This window comes from Gopherus evgoodei, chromosome 5 (genome assembly GCF_007399415.2).
Source record: "Gopherus evgoodei ecotype Sinaloan lineage chromosome 5, rGopEvg1_v1.p, whole genome shotgun sequence".
NCBI lineage: Eukaryota > Metazoa > Chordata > Testudines > Testudinidae > Gopherus > Gopherus evgoodei.
Genome location: NC_044326.1, coordinates 83,956,587 through 83,977,453, shown reverse-complemented (window position 1 = coordinate 83,977,453; position 20,867 = coordinate 83,956,587).

The following is a 20,867-nucleotide window of genomic DNA, read 5'->3' as shown; positions in this document are numbered from 1 at the left end:
TCCCTAATCATTTTAGTAGCAATTATCTGCACGTGTTCCAGTTTGAATGTGTCTGTCTTGAACATGGGTCTCTAGAATTGTATGCAATATTCCAGATGAGCTCTTACTAGTGCCATGTACAATGGCACTAATATTTCACTCTCTTTTCTGAAAATACTTTGCCTGATACATCCTAGGATCACACTTGCCTTTTTCACAGCCATAGCACATTGACTACAAGCCACCATTCTATGTAACTAATACATCCAGCTCTTTCTCTGTCATTTCCAACTGATGAGTCACCAGCTTACAACAGAAATTCTTATTAGTCCCTAAGTGCAGTTTCATGCCATTTCTATTACTCCAGTCTTCAAGATCATCCAATTCTTCCTGGGTTGTGATGCCTCAACATTATCCCAAGGTGATACCTAACTGTACTGTTCAATCAGTTGCAAGAATAGTCAGTTACAGGCATTCTTGCCTTTTTCATCCAGCATGCCATCCTATAACCAATTAGCCCTGTTCATCCTTAAAATGATAGGGTTTCAGGAAGTGTCTGAGGGTTTTAGTTTTCCCATCACTATTTTACGGCAGATCCTGTATATCAGGGAGCTAGTATGGGACACATCAACATCTGTAAGGCAAGTATGAGCCTATCCTTACGGTTTCCCTAATTTGCTATAATATTCAGTGTTTCACTGCAACAATTTATGATAAGGCTTTGCTGTGGCTGATGGACTGTCCCTACTGTCTAGGCCAGACAGGGGTTACGAAGAGTGAACTGACTAAAACTGAATCCAGACAAGACAGAGGTGATATTGGGTGGCATGGGGAATTTTTATCCCCATCATTACGTGGGTTTTCCACTGGGTCAAATAAATACTCAATTTGGATGTGCTCCTAGATGCTTAGATATTATCTGTAGCCAGAAGTACCTTTAATTTCTTAATCTGATTAGATACTTGTGACATTTCACCATAGTAGTGACCTTGTCACTATTTATGCCTTGAACACCCCTCTAGATAGGATTTTTGCAAGGCACCGAAGATGGCACTACCCTTAGGAACACTCAGAAACTGCAGTTAATATTGCACACAGGCATAGTTTGCACACAGGCATAGTATATTATTCATGCTCCCCAAAATCAGCATCGGCTTTCAGGTGAAATTCAAGGTCTCTATTTTAATTTCTAAAGCCCCTCTGTTGGTTGCAACCACCAAGCTACCTAAGAGATTGGGTGTCTCTCATTATAGGCCATTGAAACAATTGGGACAGCCAAATGCTGTGACTTTCACTCCTTAGATTTGAGCATTTGAGGGTAGGATATTCCAGAAAAGTGTTCTTGACTGACATTTACTCAGGTTGTTTTTGTGACTGATATCCTTTGACTTTCAGAGCATGATATGATACCTGTCTGTTTTCTCAGGATTATCCTTAAGTGGGCTAAGCATTGGTCAATATTTCAACTACATATGAGTACTGGCGATGGATATCCTTTTGTTAAATCCTTTATTATAGTGTTTTTGTAAATACTTATACATATGCTTACTGTGGCCTGATAGGTACAGAGGAAAGACGTATATTACAATATTACTTCCAAAAAACATGTTAAAAGAATGTTATTGAAGTTACAAAATCAACTGCTGAGAGCAGCAGTTGCAGGGAAAGTCCTTTTGCGTGTTCATAGCCCTGGGCTGGAACATGCTCAGTTGCTCTTTGAGGACTGTGCATACACAGTCCAATCAGCACTTGGAGCTGTGAGAGGCTTGAGCACCCTCAGTGAAAAAGGACTCTTCAGAGATTTCAGTTAAATGCTAGCAAAGCTCTACTAAGCATGCGCAAACAGATTTTTCAAAGATTTATGACTTGGCAAATTTTGAGCCAGTTTTCACAGGCATGGCAAAAGGCACATCCCTGACGAACACGCCACCCTCTGCCAAGTTTCAAGTCCCTGCTCCAAAGCATGGGGCACTAGAGCATTCCAAGGAAAAATTCTCCACAATTTTTTAAACATGGGCAAAACATATTTTCCCTAGTGTAATTCTCAGAAACAACTGAACCATTTTGGCTGAAATTTAAAAAAAAACAAAACACAGCTTGAAGCAGATACCTAGAATGGAAAATTGCAAAAAACTTTCACTGTTGGGGCCAAAAAAGTTACAAGCAACTGAAAACAGGGTTTTATAAACTATTGAGGAATCTTAATCATAGGTGATGCTATCACCCCTGCCTATAATATATAACTAAAAGCCTGAAAATTCAAATTTAAGATTACACTTAACCTCCTAACATCTAAAGGATAGAATTGCACTATTAAGATACTCCAAACAACCTTAACTCTCTCCTCACATCTCTACCAACCTGTGCACCCTCTGTAAAAAGTAGTTGTGTCTATGACAAGGATTTATTTTCAGTCAATTCAAATGTTAAACCCAGATATTTTGGCTTTTCAGCTAGAAAACCTAGCAGCGTGAATCATTTTCAATCCTGCCTAATTCTGTAGCTGTGGACACCTTAAATCACAGTTCCACTGGTTTATAACGCCAATGGCATATAAAATTTAAACTGTCCATAGCCAGGGAACCTGTCCACTGAATAGTAAAAGGTTAAAATAGTTGGAAAATGTCCGATGTCTGACATGAGTATATTAGGAAGATGAGATGAGAGTTGATTATGTCTCTGGTGTGTAAATAAACATATTGGTAATGCCTCATGAAGGCAACAATCTTAAGTAATAAATAATACCACATAGTTTCTTCATTGGTGGGTCTCAAAGCATTTTACAAAAGGAGGTCAGCGTCATTATCCCTGTTGTACAGATGAGGAAACAGGTACAGAGAGATGAAGTGACTTGTTCAAGGTCACCTAACAAGCTAATGGCAGAATCAGAAAAATAACTCAGGTCTCCAGTGCTCTCTTTACTAGGTAACACTGCCTTGAAGAGAAACAAGTGTGAAAAGTAGTGAAAAATATATAGAAGAGTAAACAATGATAAGTGATGCTGGATATAGGGAATTAAAGACATAGGTTCCAGAATATTTCTCTGGTTTAGTATAAATTTTTTGTGTTATATTAAAACAGTTGTCTCAATAGACTTTAAATAAAGAGCATCCTGAGAATTCTCTGTGAGGTAGGTCATTATAAGTATTATTATCCTCACTTCACAGGTGGCGAGAGAGAAGCAGTGATTTTGTCCAAGGTCACATAAGAAATCCGTGCCAGAGTTAGGATTAAAAATCAGGAATTCCTGGTTTTTGAGAAGGTATGCTTTGGGGGGCAGGGACTGTTTTTTTTTACTGTGTTTGAAAACCACTTAGCACATCTGGGGTACTGAAATCTAAATAAAATATAGTAATTTGAGGGCTGAGAATGAGTCAGCTGCTTCATCAATATGCATCCAAGGCAGTGGTGGATTATTGATCAAAAATCACGATGACAGTAGTTATCTGGCAGTGGTGGTAGTGCTAAATCTGCGTCAGAATCTAGTGAAAACTGTTAAAGTTTTGGTTAAGTCACAAATTAAACTAGTTCAGTATGTAGTCTTCAGTGGAAATTTTATTATGATTATTCTTTGGCTAGCAAGATAAAAATAGCAAGGGTACTGCAGATTAGTGTATTGACACAACTTAATAGATAAGCTTACACTGTCATATCTCAGGCTCTAGTATTGACACACACTGTCATTAGCATTTAAATTCCTTTAAAAAAGAAGAAAGTATAACTAAGTATTAATTGCAGACTTTATTTTCATGAATAATCCAGAGAGAAAACAGAAATTTATCAGGAAATACTACTGTTCTTGTGAGAGTGACAGAGCTAGTGAAACATTTCTTCCAAACACTGAGTCTGAAGACTGAATAGATAGAAAATATATTCACAGTGTCACTAGCTTTCTTATGTGTTCTGAATTTTGAGACATTGCCATCTATACAAGCAGCTGACGTTAAACATAGTGGTGATACAACTGAACATTTGTTAATAAGATTAAAAAGACAAAATATGCTTGTACATGGACATGTCATTGGAGGGGACTAAATTCAGGTATGATCTTGATAACTGGAAAAATTATATGTCAACAGATGTAGAGGAAAAATAGATGAAGATGAGAAAATGTTGCTGGTTCTGATAAATTTGGGAAGAGAAGCTGCAGTCTTTAGTGTCAAATAGATACTAGAATAACTGATTCCAGAGGAAATCTAACCTTGTATTATGCTAGTTAATTATATTATATTTAAAATTGTATATCAGTGCTTAAATTGAAAGAACTGCATACAATCTGGTGCAAATCAAAATACTAAAAACAGCATAGTTTTTTTAAAAATCAATTTGATTCACTTCTACATATTCTTATCAATTAACTAGTGTTTGTAAAGAGCTTTGTAAATGTAAAGTGTGTAGCACTTATAGGTAAAAAGAAAATATGGACCTAAGGCCAGGGTTTGTCTACACATGGCACTTAGAGTTATCTTTTCAAAGGCCACTTTAATTCGGAATGAGAGGATCCATATGAGTTTAATGTGTTTTAACTAATACACTTTAAATTCACACCTTTCGGTTCAGTCAGATTAACTTTCCTGAGTATCCCTGAATGGACAAGCCATAAGTGACTTGCCCAATGTCATACCACATGTCACTGGAAAAGTTAGGCTATCTGGATTCCATTCTCATTCCATTCCATTCCCAGCTCCTATACTAGTGCCTTAACCATGGACCAGGCTGCATTCTGGATCATAGGAACGGCCATACTGGGTCAGACCAAAGGTCCAACTAGCCCAGTATCCTGTCTTCTGACTGTGGCCAATGCCATGTGCCCCAGTGGGAATGAACAGAACAGGTAATCATCAAGTGATCCATCCCCTGTCACCCATTCCCAGCTTCTGGCAAACGGAGGCTAGGGACGCCATTCCTGCCTATCCTGGCTAATAGTCATTGATGGACCTATCCTTCATGAATTTATCTAGTTCTTCTTTGAACCCTGGTATAGTCTTGGCCTTCACAACATCCTCTGGCAAGGAGTACCACAGCTTGACTGTGCACTATGTGAAAAAATACTTCCTTTTGTTTTTTTAAACCTGCTGCTTTTTAATTTTCATTTGGTGACCCCTAGTTCTTGTGTTATCAGAAGGGGTAAATAACACTTCCTTATTTACTTTCTCCACACCAGTCATGATAGAGGTCTATAAAATCTTATCTCCCCTTAGTCATCTCTTTTGCAGGCTGAAAAGTCCCAGTCTTATTAATCTCACCTCATACAGCAGCCATTCCATACCGTTAATCATTTTTGTTGCCCTTTTCTGAACCTTTTCCTAGTCCAGCATATCATTTTTGAGATGGGGCGACCTGTTTACCTCTTTTTCCAGATCATTTATGAATATGTTAAATAGGGCAGCCTAGTACAGACCCCTGGAGGACACTACTATTTACCTCTCTCCATTCTGAAAACTGACAGTTTATTCCTACCCTTTGTTTCCTGTCTTTTAACCAGTAACCGATCCATGAGAGAACCGTCTCTCAAGCAAAGTAAGCAGTCATGAGATAAGAGAGCCTTTGTGAGGGACCTTCTCAAAGGCTTTTTGAAAATCTAAATACACTATATCCAGTGGATCCCCCTTTTCCACATGCTTGATGGCCCCCTTCAAAGAATTCTAGCAGATTGGTAAGGCATGATTTCCCTTTACAAAAACCATGTTGACTGTTCCCCAACAAACTATGTTTATGTATGTGTCTGACAATTTTGTTCTTCACTATAGTTTCAACCAGTTTGCCCGGTACTGAAGTCAGGCTTACCAGCCTGTAATTGCCAGGGTTTCCTCTAGAGCCCTTTTTAAAAATTGGCGTCACATTAGCTATCCTTCAGTCATTTGGTACAGAAGCTGATTTAAATGATAGGTTACAGATGGCAGGTAGTAGTCCTGCAATTTCATATTTGAGTTCCTTCAGAACTCTTGGGTGAATACCATCTGGTCCTGGTGACTTATTACTGTTTATCAATTTGTTCCAAAACCTCCTCTAATGACACCTCAATCTGGGACAGTTCCTCAGATTTGTCACCTAAAAAAAATGGCTCAGGTTTGGGAATCTCCCTCACATCCTCAGCCGTAAAGATCGATGCAAAACATTCATTTTTGAATGGCTTTATTGTCCTTGAGTACTGCTTTATCTCTCGATCGTCAGGGGCCCCACTGATTGTTTAGCAGACTTCCTGCTTCTCGTGTACTTAAAAATAAATTTGCTATTACTTTGAGTCTTGGGCTAGCTGTTCTTCAAATTCTTTTTTGGCCTTCCTAATTATATTTTTACACTGCATTTGCCAGAGTTTATGCTCCTTTCTATTTTCCTCACTCGGATTCAACTTCCACTTTTTAAAGGATGCCTTTTTGCCTTTTACTTTGTTGTTTAGCTATGGTAGGTCTTTTTTGGTTCTCTGTTTTTTAATTTGGGGGTATACATTTAAGTCAAGCCTCTATTATGGTGTCTTTAAAAGTTTCCATGTAGCTTGCGGAGATTTTACTTTAGGTGCTGTACCTTTTAATTTTTGTTCAACTAACCTCCTCACTTTTGTGTAGTTCCCCTTTCTGAAATTAAATGCTACAGTGTTGGGCCACTGTGTTATTTTCCCACCCCACAGAGATGCTAAATTTAATTATATTATGGTCACTATTACCAAGTGGTACAGTTATATTCACCTCTTGGACCGGAGCCTGTGCTCTACTTAGGACTAAATCAAGAATTGCCTCTCCTCTTGTGGGTTCCAGAACTAGCTAAAGCAGTCATTTAAGGTGTCAAGAAACTTTATTTCTGCATTCCTTCCTGAGGTGACATGTACTCAGTCAATATGAGGATAGTTGAAATCCCCCATTTTTACTGAGTTTTTTATTTTAATAGCCTCTCTAATCTCCTTGAGTATTTCACAGTCACTATCATCATCCTGGTCAGGTGGTCGGTAATATATCCCTACTGCTATATTCTTATTATTCAAGCATAGAATTACTAACCATAGAGATTCTATAGCACAGTTTGGTTCATTTAAGATTTTTACTTCATTTGATTTTACGCTTTCTTTCACATACAGTACCACTCCCCCACTAGCACGACCTGTTCTGTCCTTCCAATATATTTTGGTATTGCTGTGTCCCACTGATTATCCTCATTCCACCAAGTTTCTGTGATGCTTATTATATCAATATCTTCATTTAATACAAGGCACTCTAGTTCACCCATCTTATTATTTAGACGTCTAGCATTGGTATACAAGCACTTTAAAAACTTGTCACTTTTTAGCTGCCTGCCATTACATGATGTAATTGAATGGGACTTTTTTTTCATTTCACTGTACCTCATCAGATCCTACCTGTATTTTATAATCTTCCATCCTCTCCTCCTTATTAGGACATAGGGAATCTCTATTTATAGATACTCCTCTAAGGCATGTCTGAATCAAGTGCTCCTGTGCACCCATCAGCTTTCCCCCAGTTCTTAGTTTAAAAACTGCTCTACAACTTCTTTAATTTTAGACGCCAGCAATCTGGTTATATTTTGGTTTAGGTATAGGGTCCCCCTTTCCCAAAAGTTTCCCCAGTTCCTAATAAGTTTAAACCCCTGCTCCCTACACCATCATCTCATCCACTCATTGAGAGCCTGTAGTTCTGCCTGTCTAAGTGGCCCTGCATGTGGAACTGGAAGCATTTCAGAGAATGCTACCATGGAGTTGCTGGACTTCAATCTCTTACCTGGCAGCCTAAATTTGGCCTCCACGACCTCTCCTATCCTTCCATATGTCATTGGTACCTACATGTACCATGACCACTGGCTCCCCCCCAGCATTACACATAAGCCTATCTAGATGTCTTGAGAGGTCCGCAACCTTCATTCCAAACAGACGAGTCACCATGCGGTTCTCCCAGTCATCGCAAACCCAAGCTATCTATGTTTCTAATGATCGAATCACCTATTACTAATACCTATCTCTTCCTAATAACTGGAGTTCCCTTCCCTGGAGAGGTATCCTCAGTGCGAGAGGATACCACAACACCATCTGGAAGGAGGGTCCCAACTATGGGATCGTTTCCTCTGCTCCAGTTGGATGTTCTCCTTCTCTGAGGCTTTCATCCTCCTTAACAGCACAGAGTCTGTCAGATCAGGGGTGGGACTGTTGTACTGTGTCCCAGAAAGTCTCATCTATGTATCTATCTATCTTCCTCCAGCTCAGCCACCCTGGCCTCCAAAACCCATACTTGGTCTCTGAGGGCCAGGAGCTTCTTGCCTCAAATGCACACATACGCCACCTGCCTATACATGCTGCATCGGGTGCAATAAACTGGACAGGTAGCCCCTAGTCTGTTGCTGGACTTCTACCTGCATTCTCTTTTTACTCCTGAAGTTTGTTCCTTTGTTGTTGTTATCAGGGGGTGTTTTGTGCTTTGTTTAAGGAATGTTAAGTGTATGTAGCCCCTCCCTGCTTCCCCTATAAACTCCCTCGCAAAACTCCTCTGTTAGCCACTCCTGTTCACAACACTAGCTCCTCTGGTCATTTAGGAGCAGGCTTTTGAAAGCTCTGGTCTTCCTGAGTAGCCCCACCCCCTGGATAAGGATTGATAGGTGCTAATGGGTTCAGGGATCAAAGCCTTGTTAAGAAAGCTCTCAGCCATGCCTAGCAGACCACTAGGCTCAGCACCCACATGGTCAGCACACCGTCCCCCAAACAAACAGACCACACGGTATATATTTCAGTCCAGCAGCAAGCACAGCACCGCGCACACACACGAGATAACAACTTACCTCAAGAGTCACGTATTGCGCCTCCTTCACCTGGAGAAGTCCCTTGCAAAAGTTCCATTAGCCGTTCCTGTTCATGACGCTAGCCAATCATGCGGATTAACCAGTGCCAGCAGCAGTAGACATGAGGTAATAATATGCCTATGGGTAAAAACACCAACACTCACGGAGCCAGTTGCAGCACAAAATTGAGTAGGATTGCACAAGTGGCCTAACAAGAGATGGAAATAGGACAGAAAGACAAGAAGTAAGGAAAGTAAAGAAAAACATCACAAGAGGAAGAAATTGGGATATCTTTTTTCTTGAGAATTTGTGTGAGGAAGAATAAATGTTTTTTTTTTAAAAAAAAGAGAATAAGAAAAACAATGATTATCCCCATAATACAATGACAATAGTGTGAGCCACCAGAATTAAATGGAAGAAAAGAGGCTGCATTACAAGTGGTAGAAGTGGAATGCCCCTGTAGCTTTCTAGCTATTTCATTGTTCAGTTAATGGTTGGATGACATATCACCATGCAGTGTCATGGAGACATGCCCTTCAGAGTCTTGATCAGGATTTTTTAACAAATCAGACTGCCCCCCAAGAGGCCTTCCTAGGTACAATATTACACCCTAGTGCATGGTAGGAATGGATTTGGGGAGTTTGAGTACAGTGGGAATATTTACACAGTGCACACCAATTATATAACTCACTTTTGGGTCTCAGTACCTTGATTTAAATAGCTTCCAAAAATTGGAATACAACAAACTTCATCTTTTCTTAATACCCATAAAATGTATACTGACACTATTTCTAGTAATGCATTGTTAGTTCTTAGGCCTTGATCCAAAACCTATTGAAGTCAATGAGACCCTTTTCATTGTCTTCAGTGGGATTTGGCTTGGGCACTTTGGTTCAGATTCACAAAGAGACTTAGATGTTGCAACATTGAGTATCATAACGCCTAACTTTGGCATCTAGGAAGAAAAAAAAACAAGGAACAACATTGTGCTCCACAAAGCCTGAGTTAAGCATCTAGGCTCCCTGTACAATGGTAGGGAGAGATAGGGGCCTTAGAATGCGAGTCACTGAAGCTAGTATGCGAGGCAGGGAGCCACGGCCACCTAAACTAGCCAGTGGAAGAAGACAGCAGGGGTGAGTGCAAAGCCCTGCTCCTCTCCTGGAATTAGGTGCCCAAGTCCAAACTGCAGGAAGACACCTGTCAACTTGGTGATTCACAAATGAGAGCCTGTCTTCTGGAGTCAGGCAGCTTAGGCATTCATTCTTGTGGGAATGAGTTAGGCACCTGCTTTGCTCCCCATAAAAACAGCCAGTGGAGGCCACCTTACAACTTTTAACCCAGTGGTTAGAGCACTCACCTGCGATGTCGGAGACCCAGGTGAGGTTCCTCCCTGTACCTGAGAGGGAGAAATTGAACAGCCGTCTCCCACCTCTCAGGAGAGTTATCTAATCACTGGAGCAGGGAGATTTGACCTTCAGGCTCTCCCACACTCCTGAGTCTCTGTCCCTCGCTATGGGCCAATGACTATTTAACTATTCACTGTAGAACAGTCGTTGGGCTAGAGTGAGGGAATGACTCAATAGTCCAGTGGTTAGGGCACCTACCCAGAAGGTAGGAGACCCAGAGTCCAGTTGCACTGCTCCAATCACCTTTAATTATTTATACACAGTGGAACAGCTTCAACAGGGGACTAAGAGGGAGCTCTACATCTGATTATCCCATAGCTCACCACCTCCACCTGGATTTTGAATGGGACCTGATCCAATAGGTGGCTTCTGGGAATACCTACTGAATCAGGTTCTGCATGTAAGATAGGTGCATGAATGTTCCTGAATCACTCTGAGGCTTAAGTGAGAGATAAACATCCAGATGCCTAAAGTAAAGCCGCAGTGCACATACCCCGAGGCAGAAATTTAGGCTCCAAGGGAACTTTTACTCTGAAAATTTAGGCATCGAGTGAGTTTAGGCATCTACACAGTTCGGCAAGAGTTTTGTGGATCTCAGTGGTGTTTAAAACTGGGATTTAGTAGCCTAAGTGTGAGACTTGGGGGCCTTAGTCTGGGATTTAGGCAACTAAGTACATTTGCAGATTGGGACATTTATAACCACTTACCTATGCTGAATCAGATTAGTTTCATTCATAAGAATTGTTCTGTATGTGATCATGTTGGCTCTACAATTATTTTCTCTTCTATTATTGGTGGTAATGACGGATGAGCCTTTAAAGAATCCTATTTAGTTTGATTACAGCAGCAAGACCATCATGTTCACTACATTTCCTATAATATACTCATTTTGCTTTAAAAAAAAAAACTTTGTGGGCACATTGCACACCCTGAATATCTGTTGCTCTAATTAACATATTGCCCTGACACTCTCCTCTTCTCTGGTTGCAGTTGAAACAAATTCATATTTAGAACTGGGAAACTTGGGCTTTTTAATCATTTTAAAGGAAAGGAAAGGAAAAAAAAATTTCTTCCTTATCTTATTCTGTCTAGGCCATCTCATTCACAACTGTTGCTAATTTTCTGAGGTTCCTTCCTGTAAAATCTCTTTATCCCCACCTTAGATTAATTCATTTATTCTTACTTATCTTATCTACAACTAGAGAGATACCCAATCCAAAAGTATAATCCCTGTATCATCTCACCAACTCAGATGCAAGTGCTGTCTTCCAACAGACCTGTGCCTGGGTAAATTTTACCCAGGTGGTTGCTATAGCTATGAGAACACTCCTTAGCCAAATTGAACTTCTTAGTCCAACTGCTCTCCCATATGCCCCTTTACCTTATTTTCCTATTTACTCCCCCCCCTTTTTTTTTTCAAGTGAAAGGTGTCAAATTAACAGCCTTGAAAATGAAGTCCTTGGTTCATTCAGATAACAGGTATGTTAGTCAACATGCCTCAATCCTGAAGTGAAGGGACCACATTTATGGGAAGGAAGAAGTTCATTCTCCGGCTTCTCTACAAGATGTACTAACAAGGGTGCTAGTTTGTGGTGGACACCTGTCCACCTGTAAGAGGATTGTGTATTAATTCTTTAAATATAAGGCAGTAAACGGACTTCACCATTTGATAATTACCAGCCTGGTTCAGATTTGAACTGCTGGCGTCCCAGTTGAAGGTTTTCATCCAGTTACAATCTTTTGATTTATCTAAATCCTACACCTTTTCTAATGAAAACCATCCCCTAAATACAATCCCTCTTCCTCTGAGCTGTAGTAATTTTCAGCTGTGTTTGGTCTCAGCTACTTCTGTCTTTAAAATAACATGAAACATCCTGTGTGTTTGATGTCAGGATGTGGTGAACATCAAGATGGGGAGCAAATAGTTCTTTTTATAGGGGACTTTTACCAGCATGATCTTCATGTTAGCTAGCCCTTTTTCTCCAAGCAAACAAGCAGCTATTAGCCCGAAGGAGCCTATTTTGAACAGGCTGCAACTCTCTTCCTTTCAGCTAGTTAAATATTTGGTTCTTTTTTGTCATCTTGTTTCCTTTTTAGGAATTCTTATTAGTTTTGGAGTGACTTTCAAGGCATTATCCAAACTTTTTCCACAGTTTTACTGGTACTATAATCCTACGTACAAACTGGCTGCTGCTGATAGCCTATAAGGTAACATACATAATAGAGCCTAGTACACTCACCCGAAGTAACAAATAAAACCAGAGATTGCAGGCACACTGAAAGTAAAAAGGAAATGAACCAAACAACTCCTTTCACCACATTGAGCACTACAGGAACATACAGAAAAGGTGCTTAGTGGATATACTGATTACTCACCCAAAGTTGGCAGTACTTTGCCTCCCTAAATCTTTAGTGGAATGGGTAAAGGAAAAAGGAGTGTCACACCTCTCATGAGGAGGTAGCACAGCATCACATTTGATGTTTCTCAACTGCAAGGGGATGGACAGCAGAAGTCTGGGAAACAGGAAATATCTAGGATGGCTAAGGTCCGTTTTAAGGAACAGAACAACAACTGGTTCCTGGAACAGTTATATCACAAAATTAGGAGACTTAGGGACTCAATCCTGTTTCTAGCAAAGTAAATGGAAGTTTTGGCCATTAATTTTATAGAAGTAGGATCAGATCCTAAGTGAAGATCAAGGAAGATATTCACATAGTTGTCAGTCCATTTTGGGAAGTATGGGTAGGATAACTGAGCGAATAGATTGTTATATGAACAGTTTCCTTTGCAGCAATGAGCTGTGTCGAGTAACCAAAGAAGAGTAGGAAACAGAACTTTAGAACATCTTAATTTATTATGTGGTTCAGAAGTTGCAGTACTTACTAAGTTTTTATTCATACATCATTCCACCAATTTCAATGGGAAGTCTGAGTACAATCAAAATAAGGACTTCCCGATTTGGCCTACAGGAAAACTGTTGCTCTAGCAAATCTTGTCCCATCTCTATATTATCTGTGCTGAGATAATTAGTCACCAGGGACTCTCAATCTGAGACCAAGGGTTCAATTAGTAATGTTTGGTGGAGATGATTTGCAAGTTTTTATCCTAATTTAGGGCAATTCTTACTTTTTTAGAAATGCTAAAGTTGATAAAATACATTATTGTTTGTAGGTTCTAACTTTGTTTTATATATAGTAATTGTTTTGACAGGAGTAATTTCTAGTAGTTGAACCAACTGTTTAAAGTGAGAGGAAAAATAGGGCAGTCAGTGAGAAGGTTCTTTAGGGCTTGTAAGTGTGAATGTGTATTAATCACAGGTTTAATTATGTGATATTGTACAAATAGTCTTTGCATGTCTGGTTATGCCCTAGTGCAAATATAATTCTAGCTAAAGCAAGTTTGGCATCAATGTGGTAAAGATTAGCAGGATTGTTTGTTTAAACTACAAATGAGTTACATTAAGGTGTTCTTTCACTACTGTTAAGCTAACCATCATTAAAAATAGTACCTTTTAATTATATAGATTTAAATGAAAATTAGGTTTTTGTGAAATGCTTGGAACAAATCCCAAAACCATCTAAAACTCACCTGGACTCGAGCAATATTTCAAGCTCGGGCCCTGAACTGGAAATCACTTAAGTCAATCTCTATTTAAGGCAGCACTTTGAACTTAAGTGCTGTCATGAATAGATAGGCTTTTCTGAATCACAGCTTAAATACACTGGCCAGGTTTGTCAAAGGACCACTAAGGCAATATATATAGTTGAATTAAAACTATGTTAGAGCCATATTTAAACATTTACTCTCCTCTGGAGAAGTCAAGATATAAATAGCAAGGGTACTGCAGAGCAATGTGTTGGCAGAACTATGCAAGGAAGCTTGCACAACATTAGTCAGCATGCTTCTCTCTAGCTAATATTGTTATTCTCTCACTTTCATTAGCACCAAAATTAATGAAGACATTAAAATATTTAGCTAACAGCTTATTTCCATGAATACCCCAGAGGAAACACACACTGACCTGAGGATGGGACCTGAGCTATGATTTTGTACAAGCTAGCCCACTCCTTTGTAAATCAATTTAGTATGGTTAGGCCCTGTCTGCATTTGAATTTGAAAGTGTTAGCATCTTTCTAGCATACGCCATATTTAAACATCATTGGATCTAATGTGGTTTGAACTCCATTGTAGATAAGACCACTGAGATTTGGTTGGAACAAATTTCAGAATGTTTTTATGTGTTGAAAATGATTTGTTTCTGACAACATTAATATTAAAATCATTTGGAAAACCAGTTCAGGGGAAACCATTGCTCAAAACTATTTCCAGTAATGTTTCAATTTCCTAAGAGACATCATTTAATGTTTTGTATCCACACTATCGTAAATAGAACTAGGTTCACTCAAAAACTTCATGAACTTATAGCCTTCCTGGCCAGAGTTAATTTTACTAGCTATATTTATGCTAATTATTTTTTAATATTGGTGTTCTGTATTAAGCTCTAATACACAAACTTTATTTCTCTTCTCACTCCATACTGCCTAGCAGTGTTCTGTTGTGGTCCAGAACAATTAACATATTAAAAAGGTTTGTTCAACTGATGTGTTAACTAGCCCATTAACAATTCAAACAGAAAAAGTTACATTTTATGAGTGGTTAGCCCAGTTAATGATGAAATATTCACGACCATTTGTTTGCATTGGTGAGAAAGGGACAATGCAAGGAAGAGAAGGAAATTAGACTAGCGTATTCACAACTAACTAGAAATAAACATCCATTTTGTAATTAATTGGCAACACTTTCAGGAAAAAGGAAAGTTTTTGGACCAAGTTCTAATTTGATTTGAATTACATGACTATAAAACTAGAGCACTTAAATCTAAGACAATCAAAATCTGCACCTCCAAGCTTAACACAGTAACCCAGATGAAGTTTGAGCCTCTTTCCTAAAGCACATACGGAAGAGAGTTCCCTATTTCATAGAACTAGGGTAGGACTGGTGCTGAGGGGAAAAAAAGAGTTTCAACATCTAATGATGTTATTTTTCTGATACTAGGCTTTACTAACAAAACTAATAATAAAAATTCTGTGAGCATGCAACTCTTTTGTTTAAGCTATCTTTCATGTTTTTAACAGTGAGTAATTTCTGTTTCCTTTGTCAATAAATTCTTGTTATATTCAATCTAAACTAAATTTGATTTTCAATGTTACCTGAGAAAAGTTAAAGGCACTGTCACTTTTGAAAGAAACAGAGCTCTGTCCTCTAAGCATGATTGAGGAAAAAAATTAAGATAACTGTTGGTTAAAAGCACAAGAAAATTTGGAGCCTTCCTCACAGAAGAACTAGTGGTTACAAGTTGGGCACAGGAGAATGCTGCAACTGCATGGACATCATCTATCTATCATCTCAATGCAGAAGCCATTTTTGTATGACTCTGACGTGAAACCCAATGAAATTCAGTGGCTTTGCATGAGTTTTGCTTTGACTTTTTAGCTGAAAGCAAAAGGCCAGGGACAGGCTGGGGAAAGAGGGAAACGGTGCAAATGTGAATGGACTGAAAGCAAATAATATGTTCACACAAAGCCTTGTAAACTGAAATAACTGAGTTACACACTTCTCTGCTGAAAATGAAAGAAAATCCATGATAGAATGCTTCAGAATCTTGATGTGGGAGGAAGCAAGAAGAGATTCTCACTCCTTGGGCAGATAAGGGAAGAGACAAACGCGAGGGAGATGTGAGAGATCAGTTCACTTTCAGACAGGATTTACATATTACCAAGAATATCTTAACTTCAGAGTGTTTCATTTACACCTTATTACCTCAGGGTTGATAAATTTAATGAATTATGGGCTAAAAATCTTAGGTTAAAATACTGGAAGATGATACCTGGAAGGAAATTGGTTTCCTAATCAGCAATACACTATCACTATGTTCTATTTCACAGAGTGTATCTTGGTACTTCAAATCAAACTGTGATTTGAAAGAAACAGCACGACTTATTTGCACAAAATAAAGAATAAACAGAAAATTTGCTTTCTACACTCAGGTACTTCTATTCAGACTGAATGTTCTCTGATGCAGCTGTGGAATTAGTCTCCTAACTGTGCAGCTGCAGAGTGCCTCCTAATCCAGTAGGTGTTTCCCCTTTTGAAATAGTCATCTAAAGCAAGTTTGGGCTTTATTTGATGAATGAAGCCCATCTTCTTACTAAGGTTGGAGTTCCTACTCTCCTACCATTTATAGCAATTGACCCCATCATAGTCTCATTAAGGGATGGAGTGAGTAAGGTCACTCGGACCCTCCAACATCATAACAAAACATGGGTTCTGTAGATGCTCAGGCTGGAGTTCAGGCTCTGGGACCCTCACCCCAGCCCAAGTGTGAACATCTACCCTGCAATTTTATAGCCCCACAACCTGAGTCCAAATCCGCTGACCTGGACCAACCACAGCTGTTTTGAGCGTAGACATACTCTTATTTGCTTTCAGCCTCACTGCAGGAGAAACACGTGCATAGCACACAGTCCTTTCAGCCATTCTCGGTATGTCTGCACTGCACTGTAAGCTCACCGTTAGTAGAGCTCAAATTAGCAGACCTTTGTTGACCTAAGACTAGAGCCTCTACACTCATTTGTAACCCCCCAATGTTGAACCTGGGGTTAATCTACACTGGATTATGCTGGTCCCCGTCCAACTACCCATATCCCAGACTTCCTAGTGCCCTTCCAAAAGGTGGCCGCTCTAGCGCTTTGTTTGCAGTGTGTGAGAAAATTTGACTGTCCACCAAAACTGACTGTCCAGAGGAGAAAGAACATTGGCCTATGGGATTGCAAATATTTCTGGGCAACTCCAAGAGCATGAGTCCAGTGGGGCTAGGTTGACATTGCAAAGCAGTAGGGCTTGAACCCTGGGTCCCAGCTTTACTAAGGCTTGAACCCTCTACTCCCAGGGAGTCCTGGGATGCTGGATTAGTGGGATTTGTGTGTAAACAGAAGGGAGGTTAGGCTGAGTTTGAACTCTGGTGTTATGTTGCAGTGCAGACATACCCTCTGATAGCTGGCAAACTTGTACTGGTAGCAGGATGTTTAAGGGATTGCTTTTAGCTGCCTTTCCAGTCCTAGGCATGCAACAGTATTGCAAAAGACAGCATTGGCCAACTAAGCTAGACTGATTAAACAGAAGGCAAAAGGAGAGAGAGAGAAAAAAAAAGAGAAGAAATAAGGTAGTGGAAGGAAAAGGACACGAGAGAGCAGGGTTGAGGGTGACACCAGGAACCTGAGTGTTGCATTCCAGGAGGTATTAGAGATTTAGCCCGAACTGATAGAAGTGACAATGTCATCTGGGTCCCCCTTTCTGTTCTGGTCAGGCCATCTCAGGAACAGCACAATGAAGGTCCAATGGTGGCATAATAGACACTGTGGTCCCCACAGGCAGGGAGGTGGCAGCCATGGCGGTAAAGCTTGCTCTGTCCAAGTTACTCATTTCCACACACCTATCGTTCTGATTCACACTTGTAATCTCTTTTTTAGTTACCACAGAAAGGGGTTGATGGGTAGAATAAGTTGTCCCCCTTATTATTTTGTCCACCAATTCGATCTAATTTTCAGTACACCCATTTTGGTTCACTAATTTCTAGTTCCATTCTCGTCTTGTTTACCAGTCATGATCTCAACACCGTCCTTAGGTGTTAGCAGTAGATCTTTTTGTTTGGATTAATTCAGTGTGTTTCCCTTTTGTATTTTTTGCTAAACAATATTTTATATAAGTCTGAGCTGTGCTTTCGTTGCCTTGGACCATTTAGAGTACAAACTTCTACACAGCACTTTGCAGAGGAGAGCCCTCCACTCTAGAATTTGCTGACCCATTCATCGATAAAACCTCAGTTGCTGATTTTCCATGTATGCTATTTAAATCAGGTCTTTTCTGAGGGGTTGGATTAGAGCAGTGTGGATTTTAGTGTCATTTTTGTTGACATTGGGCCAAATTCAGCCTAGTATAGACAAATTCAACACTGATGCAAGTGGGAAGCAGCTCCATTAACTTCAATGGGTTTACAGCCACACCACTCAAAACTTGAATGTGGCCATTTATAGTTATATTAATTATGTTTTTAATTAACTTCTGTACTTATGCCTACAGAATTGTGAAAATTGTACTAAAAAAAAAGGCATAACAAAAAAATATGGTATGGATGCACTGTTATCTGATGCTTCATTCTTCTGAAGGAGGGATTTTAGCATGCGTTCAGTGGTATTAACACACTTTAATTATATGGATCCAAAGCAATAATTCTTATTTAGAAATGGCAGAGTGGTTATCCAATTAACTAGTTTCATCTGTGAACTCACCAATCTAGCATACCCCCTCTCCCCAAAAAAAAAAAACAAAAAACCAAAAAACAAAAAACCACCACAGTGGAATGGTAGATATTTACATTTAACACTTATTATGCCAGTTTACATTTCCTTACCTCTGAGATAGTTTTACTTTCCAACTGCTATTGCTTGATAGTTTATCAATTATTTAGTAACCGACTAATAGAAAGTTATGAATAAAATAGAAAACCAAACAAAGAGAATGAACTCTTAATTGCAGATTAAAATAGGGTGGTATATTCTCCAGCTTCTGGAAGAAAATGCCTTTTCTCCTGAGGTAAGTCCACAATTCTTGTCCAAAGACATCCAACAGCAACATGAGAGTTTGTATGTGAGAATTTAAGGAATAAAGTGATGCTGAGTATTTAAGTGTAAACAAAACATTTTTTCATTGAGCCCAATAACCCAACAGAGAGAAAACTGAACACTTCCCCCCCCACTGCCCTTTTTGGTTTAAATCAGATGTAGACGTAGTTATTTCAAAGCCAGGAACCAATAGCTATTACTTGAGTCCACTGTGCAATCTCCATTGTACATAGAAGGAGCCAAATGGACTTCTGTAACCTGACTGTTCTTATCAACCGCTTAGCAATGTACTTCAACGCCAGACAGATAAAGTAGCATTAGCTAGTAGATAGAGAACAGTTTAAACTCCAAAAGGCCGATTACTATGTCTTTACAGCGGAGGCCAATCACTGCAGCACTTGTCAATACAGTAAGGTTTCTGAAAATATTAAACGATGTTACTAGAAACTCTGATGATAATTTTAATCACAAAATTAAGCTGTGCAGAAAAGTAAGAAGTCCTGAGCAAAATAAACCCATTTGTGGTGTCTGAATCCATGTTTTCTGTATCTTCCTTCAATTTTGTGGTATGCACATCTGCAAAATGACTGACGGCCTCTGGGACTGCAAAGATAGAAGACCATACTGCATAGCTGATGAAGCCTGAGCCTAACAGAGAAACAACAATTTAAAGTCTCAACATCAATGATGATGCTACCGCAGCAAAGAATCCTGTGGCACCTTATAGACTAACAGACGTTTTGGAGCATGAGCTTTCGTGGGTGAATACCCACTTCCTCACATGCATCTGAGGAAGTGGGTATTCACCCACGAAAGCTCATGCTCCAAAACGTCTGTTAGTCTATAAGGTACCACAGGATTCTTTGCTGCTTTTACAGATCCAGACTAACACGGCTACCCTCTGATACTTGATGATGCTACCAATATCTTAGTGCCTAAAGTCCCATCCTTGCAAGAGGAGTTAGAACTCTCTCTTGACCATGACAGCCTCACTCCTCAGGGACTGTAGAATTGAAACATCCAAGATGTGAAGGAATTGGTCCCGCAGCTGTGAAACACCCTTGCACAAGATTTTAAAAGACTAGAGATCTGATCACCTTCAAATTAAAATGTCTGACCCATTGTGAGGTACCGGGGTGCAATCCCAACCTATGTTGGACTGTGTCACTCTTGCCCTTCAATCTGGGATGCCTTGCAATGCCTTACTGTTGTAACTCCCAACCTGGACCACTGACAAATAGCCTGCCAGCACACAGGTCAGTCGCAGATGTGTTTGTGCAACTGCAGCTTGCCAGTCACACTCTGCCTCTCACCAGCCTTGGTTCCACTGCAGGGTTACCCCAACACATTCCAAGTCCCAAATTTTCCCTCAGAAATGTATATATTGTACTGCACAGCCCTCTCCTAGATAGTCCAAATGCATTAAATCCATTATTCTTTTAAGGGAATAATATACACACACAACTCTCCACCCTAAATAGAGTTACCCATACACTTTAACTTAAACATATTCGATTAGATAAAACAAGGTTATTAATTACAAAGAGACAGATTTTTATGTGAGTACGAGTAATGAGGCATCAGAGTAAGGAATGGTTACAAGAAAAATAAGGATAAAACACTTACTAGTACCTAACTTAACAGACTATATTTGGTTTAAACCAAAGATTCTCACCACATGTTTCCAACAGCATTACTGACTAAAGTCTTCAGGTCAGGAACCTTCTACCAGAAGCCAGTGACTGTTTCTTTTGTCTTCTTGGGTGCAGAGAATGAGATGGGCAGGGAGCAAGAGAGAGAAGGTAATTGGGTGTTTGCCCCTCCTTTTTATAGTTTCAGTCCCTCAGTGAAAAACATTTCCAGCTGTGAACCTGAGGATCTGATGGAGGAAGGAGACCTTATGCTGTTTCTTTGCTAAGATGCAGATCTCTTTATCCCTGCCCCCATTTCTTGCCAAAGAATGGCCACTTGATAGGTGATGGCCAGGGCCGTCCTTAGGATTTATGGGGCCCTAAGCAGTAT